The sequence below is a fragment of the Apium graveolens genome, chromosome 8, assembly GCF_009905375.1.
Source record: "Apium graveolens cultivar Ventura chromosome 8, ASM990537v1, whole genome shotgun sequence".
NCBI lineage: Eukaryota > Viridiplantae > Streptophyta > Magnoliopsida > Apiales > Apiaceae > Apium > Apium graveolens.
Genome location: NC_133654.1, coordinates 225,219,440 through 225,226,916, shown reverse-complemented (window position 1 = coordinate 225,226,916; position 7,477 = coordinate 225,219,440). Strand labels below are relative to the sequence as shown.

General features: G+C 34.4%; 1 non-coding gene across 1 annotated transcript; it reads right to left on the bottom strand.

The window, feature by feature from the left end:
• LOC141681357 (small nucleolar RNA R71) lies at window positions 1–107 on the bottom strand. Its single transcript, XR_012558797.1, has one exon. It is a non-coding gene; the product is annotated as a small nucleolar RNA R71 (small nucleolar RNA).
• Between the last annotated feature and the right edge of the window lie 7,370 nt (window positions 108–7,477).

Genomic DNA, 7,477 nt, shown 5'->3' with positions numbered 1-7,477 from the left:
AGACTCACAAATGAGATTAATCAATTTCATCAAAAGGAAAAAGAGTCTTTTTGGAAATATTTTGATAGATTTAAAAATCTTTTGTCCCAATGTCCCCATCACGGAATAGAAAAGTGGAGACCTTGTAAGATTGTGTAAGGTACCTTTTTATATTAAGCACTTATGGCTTATGACTTCTTTAGTATTCTTCTTCTTTCGATTAATTATTTATGGATCGAAGAATACTTTAATTACAACCTCGAAGTTGTAATTTTACCTTTAAGTATATCAACTTAAGGTTTTAAGGTATACTTGTGTTTTGACGATTATAAGGTCAAAGTATACTCTTTTAACTTCAAGCACGTTTATGAGATTTATGAGTCTTAGCCAGGATCCAATTAAATAAGTGCAAGTAATTGGCTTAAGATTGTGCTTTCGAAGTTTGGATGAATAATTACGAGTATAGATATCGTAGTATAACCGCACGGAACACTAAAGATGTTAGTAGGGGCTTATACGATCTGACTCATAATTGTTTATATACACGATATGTATTAGCCAAGATCCAATTAAATAGCATAAATTAATTGGCTAACTCGTGGATTTGATTCGTCCTTAATTTTAACGGATAATTACGAAGTAGTTTATATGGAATAAGCTATAATCCCCCAGAACACTAAAGATGATAGAAGGGATTACACTTTTACTTCGTAATATTTTATATGTACGTTATTAGTTAGACAAGATCCAATTAAAGAGCGTTAAGTAATTGTCTAACTCGTACGATCCGTTTTAAGATTTGACAAATTACGAAGTGTTTACATGAGATAAGTAATAATCCCCCGGAACACTAAAGATGATAGAAGGGATTACACTTTTACTTCGTAATTATTTTATGAGCACGAATGAGTGTTATCCAAGATCCAATTAAAGTGCAAGAAATAATTGGCTAACTCGTACTTGTGTCAAATATCATCTCCCCTTGGAGATAAAGTACTTTTCTTTTTAGATCTTCTCGTTGGAATGATTTTTTACGAAGATCAAGTACTTATTCGAATACCGAGTTCGAATCTAAGTTCTCCCCGAGAACTTCCTTTATAAGAGAACCTGTATTAGAGCTTAAGATGAAGTAGAGAAGTTAAGTACAAAGCTTAAATACAAAGAACTCAAATAAGAAGCTAAAACTAACCACTTTTGAAAAACGGTTGGAAAAGTTCGCCGGAGGTTCGGCCGGATTTTGGCTATTGGCCGAACTTGGGCAGCCCTTCGGGGGCCGGGAAGTGGTAGTGGATGAGCTCACTTGGTGGGATAAAGCTTGGTTGGGTGAAGCTAAGCTTGGGTTTCAAAAACCTTGTATAGATGTAAGTATATAGAAGAAAGATAATGTTTTTGAGAAGAAGTGTGTGTATAGAATTTGAAAGAGATGAAGAGAAGCACTTCTTGAAAAAATCCCAGCAATTTTGTGGCTCTTTAGCTTAAAGAAAATGGGTTGTGGTGGAGGTTTATTTATAGGAGGAGTTGGGTGGATTGAATGGATGAGATTTGAGAAGGAATGAATGGTGGATGGAGTGTATCACATGGATTGATGACATGAAAAGTAGGTTGTGTTTCTTTGCAAGTGGGAAGGAAGCATAAGCTATTATCCATCGAAATCTCAGCTGATATATATATATATATATATATATATATATATATATATTAAATATATATTTTCCTTTTTTTTTAATCATTCTTTAATTACTTTAATTAAGAATTAAGCACCATTAATTATGACCACCCCAAAAACTCTTAAATAAATATCATAAAAAATATGATAATTACCTAAATATTATAAAATGATGTCCTTCAAGTTTTGGTCAACTTTAGTCAATGGTAGCTAGGTCAAACTTGGTCAATTGTGGGACCAACTGCCTCGATTTTTGTGCCCGGACAAAAATTCTCTGAATGCTACGAAATTTTTACCATACTTAGAAAATACTATTAAAATTATCCATACCAAATTTCAAGTCATTATAGCATGTGGAAGTATTTTATTTAAAAATGAAACTGTTCCGTCAGCCTTTTTTCCGAATAAAAATATCGTTGGTCTTGAAATAAAGGAGATGGATCTTTTGACCAAAGTTTTGACTTGTATAAATACTTAAAATATATTTCCTAATATATAAAATATATTTGAGTGGTGGGAAATATTTTTGAGTATTTTTGAATAATTTTCTCCGAGAAATACTGATTTTACGAAACGGGAGAAAATTACTTTACGAACACACAAAATGGGTGTAAAAATGGATATTAATACTTCAACCATGAATATTAATAAACTTTGAGTAAAAACTCTTTTGAAGGATGTAAAAAATATTTAGGAGCGAAGAGTAAAACATTTTTGATATAGCACGAGATCTCTAAAGAGTATTTCTGCAATATTCCTTATTCGAGCTTGTTGTCATATTCCTGTTGCAACACAAATCTAAGAAATATCATATCTTGATGTTTCTTCTTTGATCATATTGCCTTAGAGATATATTTTATAAGGATATAGTTTTGATATTTTGCAAGAATGGAATATCTCTTTTATCTGTTTAAAAGACATGAGTTTGCTAGTTTGACTTTTTGACTTTGATTTGGATCAATTAAATTCATGTCCTAATGGAGAGCATCTACGTGTTCTTAATTTTATGTTTAATCGTACAAATACCAAAATAAATAATATATCAAAGATATCCTTTCAGATTGTTTACAAGGCCTTGGATAGTTCTACAACCGTGTTGTTAGAGTCTATGTGTCAAGGCAAATTCATGGAAAAAGACGAGGATCAGGGTTGGGAGTTTTTCGAGGAACTAGTGGAAAAGACCACTTTATGGGAGTCTACTAGGGAGCTGAATAGGGAGCCTAGTAAGCATAATGAAACACTTGGTTTATAAGCTAACAAAGGCTTACATTTAGTTGGTAATTCTATATCAACCGAAGCAAAGTTAGCTACTCTTACTAGAAGATTAGAAGCTTTAGAAACCACTAATTCCCCTTCCCAAGCGTCTATATGTGCGAACTATAACTCTAATAGTCATGGACCTCAAAACTTTCAAGAGTTTGAGCAAGTGAATGCTATGTTTCAAACTCGACCTAGGAATGACCCTTTTGCACCCACATACAATCCCGGGTGGAAGAACCACCCGAATTTTTCATGGACCCAAGGCCAAAACTACAAATCTCCTCAACCGACTTTTCAAAAGCCTAATCCAAACTCTTACCCCACTTCTAGTCAAAATCCTTATCCAAACCCAATTCAAGCACCCTTAAATCCTTCTGGGTTTAATGATTCGGATAAGATACTTAATTCCTTAGAAAAGAGTATTGAGGCTTTGCTAAAATCTCAAACTAACTTGACTCAATCTCAACAAGCCTTCATGCAAACCATGACCCAAGATAGACAATTATTAAATTCCAATGCCCAAGCCATATCTAAGTTAGAGGTTCAAATGAGTCAATTAGCTAACATGATTTGTGAGAGCGAGAAGAATAAGTTTCCAAGTCAACCCGAGGTGAATCCTAAATTTCCTCTTAATCAAAGACCTCATGATGCGAACGCCGTCATCTCTCTACGGTCGGAAAATCAAGTGAGAAATCGAGTTGGTGTTGATGCTAATGAAGAAGAGAATTCGAGTTTGGAACCTAATCCCTCACCTTTGAGTCCGAGTCTGGATCACTCAAAGCAACCTGAGAATTTCAAGTCTAGCGAAACACCTCATTCGATTTCACCACCTTCGAAACCTAGCCCCGAATTATCTAATAAAAGAGTCTTTACGCCGAAAGCTCTGTATCCTCAATGACTTATTTTGAACAAACAATCGGCTCAAGAAGACAAGATCTTAGAAGTTTTCAAGCAAGTTAAGGTCAACATTCCTCTTTTAGATGCCATTCAACAAATTCCTTTGTATGCTAAGTTTCTAAAAGAGTTGTGTACTCATAAACGAATCACTCATGTTCCTAAGAAAGCCTTTTTGACATCTCAAGTTAGTTCAATTCTCTCGAATGAAATTCCCGTGAAATATAAGGACCACGGTTGTCCTACTATTTCTTGTGTCATAGGCAACACTTTTGTTGACAAAGCTTTACTTGACTAAGGTGCTAGTGTGAATTTTCTTCCGTATTCTGTCTACCAAGAATTAGGTCTAGGTGAACTTCAAAATATCAATGTCACACTTCAATTAGCTGACCGTTCTATCAAAATTCTTAAAGTAATAATTGAAGACGTGTTGATTAGGGTTGGTGATTTTGTTTTTCCCGTTGATTTTGTGGTCCTAGAAACTGAACCGGTCAAAAATCCTAAAAATCAAATTTTGATCATTCTAGGAAGACCTTTTCTAGCCACATCCAATGCCTTGATTAGTTATAGGAACTATTTAATTAAACTAACATTTGGAAATATGACCATTGATCTCAATATTTTTCATATCGGAAACCAACCCAATGACTATTTTGACCAACACATGGAAATTAATTTAATTGATAAAATACTTGATCATGAAACCATGAGTGTCGATGATGCTCTTGACTTTTGCTTGAATCATTTTGGTCAAAATTGGGTTGATTCTGATTACACTAATGAGGTCAATGAGATGTTAGAGTCCACCATTCCTACAACTAACCAAGAGCTTGAACCACTCCCTTTGTCCCATTATCAAGCTAGTGAACCAGTTGAGCCAAGTCCACCACATTTAGAACTCAAACCTCTTCCTAACACTCTTAAGTACAAGTTTCTTGGTCCTAATAAATCTTTTCCCGTCATAATTGCTTCTAATTTGACCCCATATCAAGAAGAGGAACTTTTAAGTGTGCTTAAAGAGAATAAGGAAGCCATATGTTGGAGTATTTATGATATTAAAGGAATTAGTCTGACAATTATCCAACATATAATTCACTTGGTTGATGATGCTAAACCAGTTAGGGAGCCACAAAGGAGGTTTAACCCAACTTTGATGGAAGTTGTTAGGAAGGAAATTCTTAAGTGCCTAGATAATGGGATCATCTTTCCCATTTCTGATAGCTCGTGGGTGAGTTCGATTCAAGTAGTACCTAAGAAATCGGGTATTACTGTAGTGACCAACTAGAATGACGAGCAAGTTCCCACTCGTGTTCAATCTGGTTGGAGAGTGTGTATAGATTATAGGAAACTCAATTGTGCCACTAGAAAAGATGACTTTCCGTTACCATTCATCGATCAAATGTTAGAAAGGTTAGCGGGTATGTTATTCACTAACAATACAACAAGAAGTACAGAAGGGGGGGTTGAATGTAATTCTGGCTCCTATTCGAGATTTATAAAAAATGGTTCTAACTTAATAATATATATGTGTTTGATTTGCAAAGTGTGGAATGAAAGAATTATATAAATCAAAACACAAGTAATAAAAATACAAGTCTTTAAAACTTTCTAGTGGATTTGAATGTGTCCACCAGAGATATATATATATATAAATATATTAAGAGAACCCTATGAAGCTTGAATAGCTCACAACTGCTTTACAAGTGAACAAACAAAACTACATAAAAATTCTACAGTATACAGCTTACAAATGTTTCTCTTCTAAAAATGTGTTTTTGTTGTTGTTTGTTGTTGTTGTTCTACTTGCTACACTTGGTTTATATATCACCAAGTTTATATAGTAATAAGATATGATAATAAAACAAAACCTATCAAGTCTAACTCCATGTTGCTTCACTACTCAATTCCAGCATCTTTGAATATCTTCAAATTAGCATGGAAATGGTAATGCTTCTTTGTTCTCAAAACCCTGCTAAATAGGCTGCCACATTCCTTTTGGAAACATCCAACACATGTGACTGTGCTATCACTGTCAATAGATATTTGAATTGATCATCCGTCGGGTACATGCTTGTTATCCGTCGGGTAGCCTTGTTGATCATCCGCCGGGTAGCTTTGTTGATCATCCGCCGGGTAGCCATTTATCACTTGACTCCATTTCATTTTTGCAGAATTACAAGACATCTTATATTTACATTTAATCAACCTATTAGGCACATCTACTAGCAGTCTACATGATTCATAAGCTATTACAGAATCTATACAAAGTTGTTTGCAGAATTGTGCTACAGTACTTATTATTTCATAAGCTACTCACCCGGTGGATATCAATTAGTCATCCATCGGGACTATATTGAGTCATCCGTCGGGACTATATTGAATCATCCATCAGGACTATAATTGATCATTCGTCGGGTGCTACAAAATTTACTAAGTTAAATCTACTAAGGTGTTTTGTTTACTAACAATCTCCCCCAATTTATGTATATTGGAAGAATTGTAGCCATAAATAAAGAGAAACTTGATGATAACAAAACATCCTAAAGATAAAGAATGAAAAATAGTAGATAAAACTGATAAGTGCTATAAATTGCTGAAAGTTGAACAATACAAAGTACAAAAAGAAATTGCTCACAATTGTTATCAAGATGTTCCTCTAGTCTGAGCAGATAGATATATTTTCTTGATTGTCTAGATTTCTTCCCAAGTCTTCTGTTATTTTCGTCAATTTGATTCTGAAGTTGTCTGTGGAATTCAAGTTCATCAGCTTTTGAGAGATTCGGGATATCCTGTATTTCCAAAAGAGTCTCATTGCTAGAGATAATTGGTCCTCCAATCTGAAGAATCCTCTAACTCCTTTTTCATCCTTGAATTCCATCAGCCAATAGGGCCTCAGATGTACTCTCTTTCCTGTGAATGGAATAGATAGAGTTTTTGGAAGTGCATCTTTGGCTCTAATACTCCTAAGCTCCTCAATCTTCTTTAGAACTAGTCTTCTTACAGTCACATTGTAACCAAAGTTCTTTTTGAAGGATGAGTAGACTTTAATCAGAACAGATTGGCTTTCTTGGAGAATCCTGTGAAGTGGCCATATGAACTATCTTCCTCCCTTGTATTTGAATACCATCCTTTCAGGAAGATGTCTGTGAGCATCAATTCCTCTAACTTCTTCCAATTCATCTAAGTAAAGGTTTATGTCAGAAAACTCATTGATGTCACAGATGAATAGCATGTCTCCCTTGTTGACTGTAGGCTTAGCTTTGATTGAGGTCTTGGATTTGAGAATCACAGGCTTCACTTTCTTGCTTGCTCTTGTCTTTGTCTTCTTTGGCTTGAAAATGGGTAAGTTTAGCTCAGGAATTGGCAAACTATCACAGTCTACTGGCTCATCCTTAGGAATAATTGGCTCACCATGAATATTCCTTGTTGGATCCTGAAAGAGATGTGTCCTAAGTCCAATAATGTATGATAATTTAGGAATAACTTTTATGTAATCTATATTGATTTCATTGATATTAATAAAAGACTTGTTTTAATTTTATTGCGGGCTTTATCTATTTAAGTGTTTAAATAAGATATACCATAGTTTAGAGTAAAGCTTTTTATGGATTATGATGAGATTATAATAATGAGACCTAAAAGATGATAACTCTAAACTTAAATATTTTATGGTCGTAG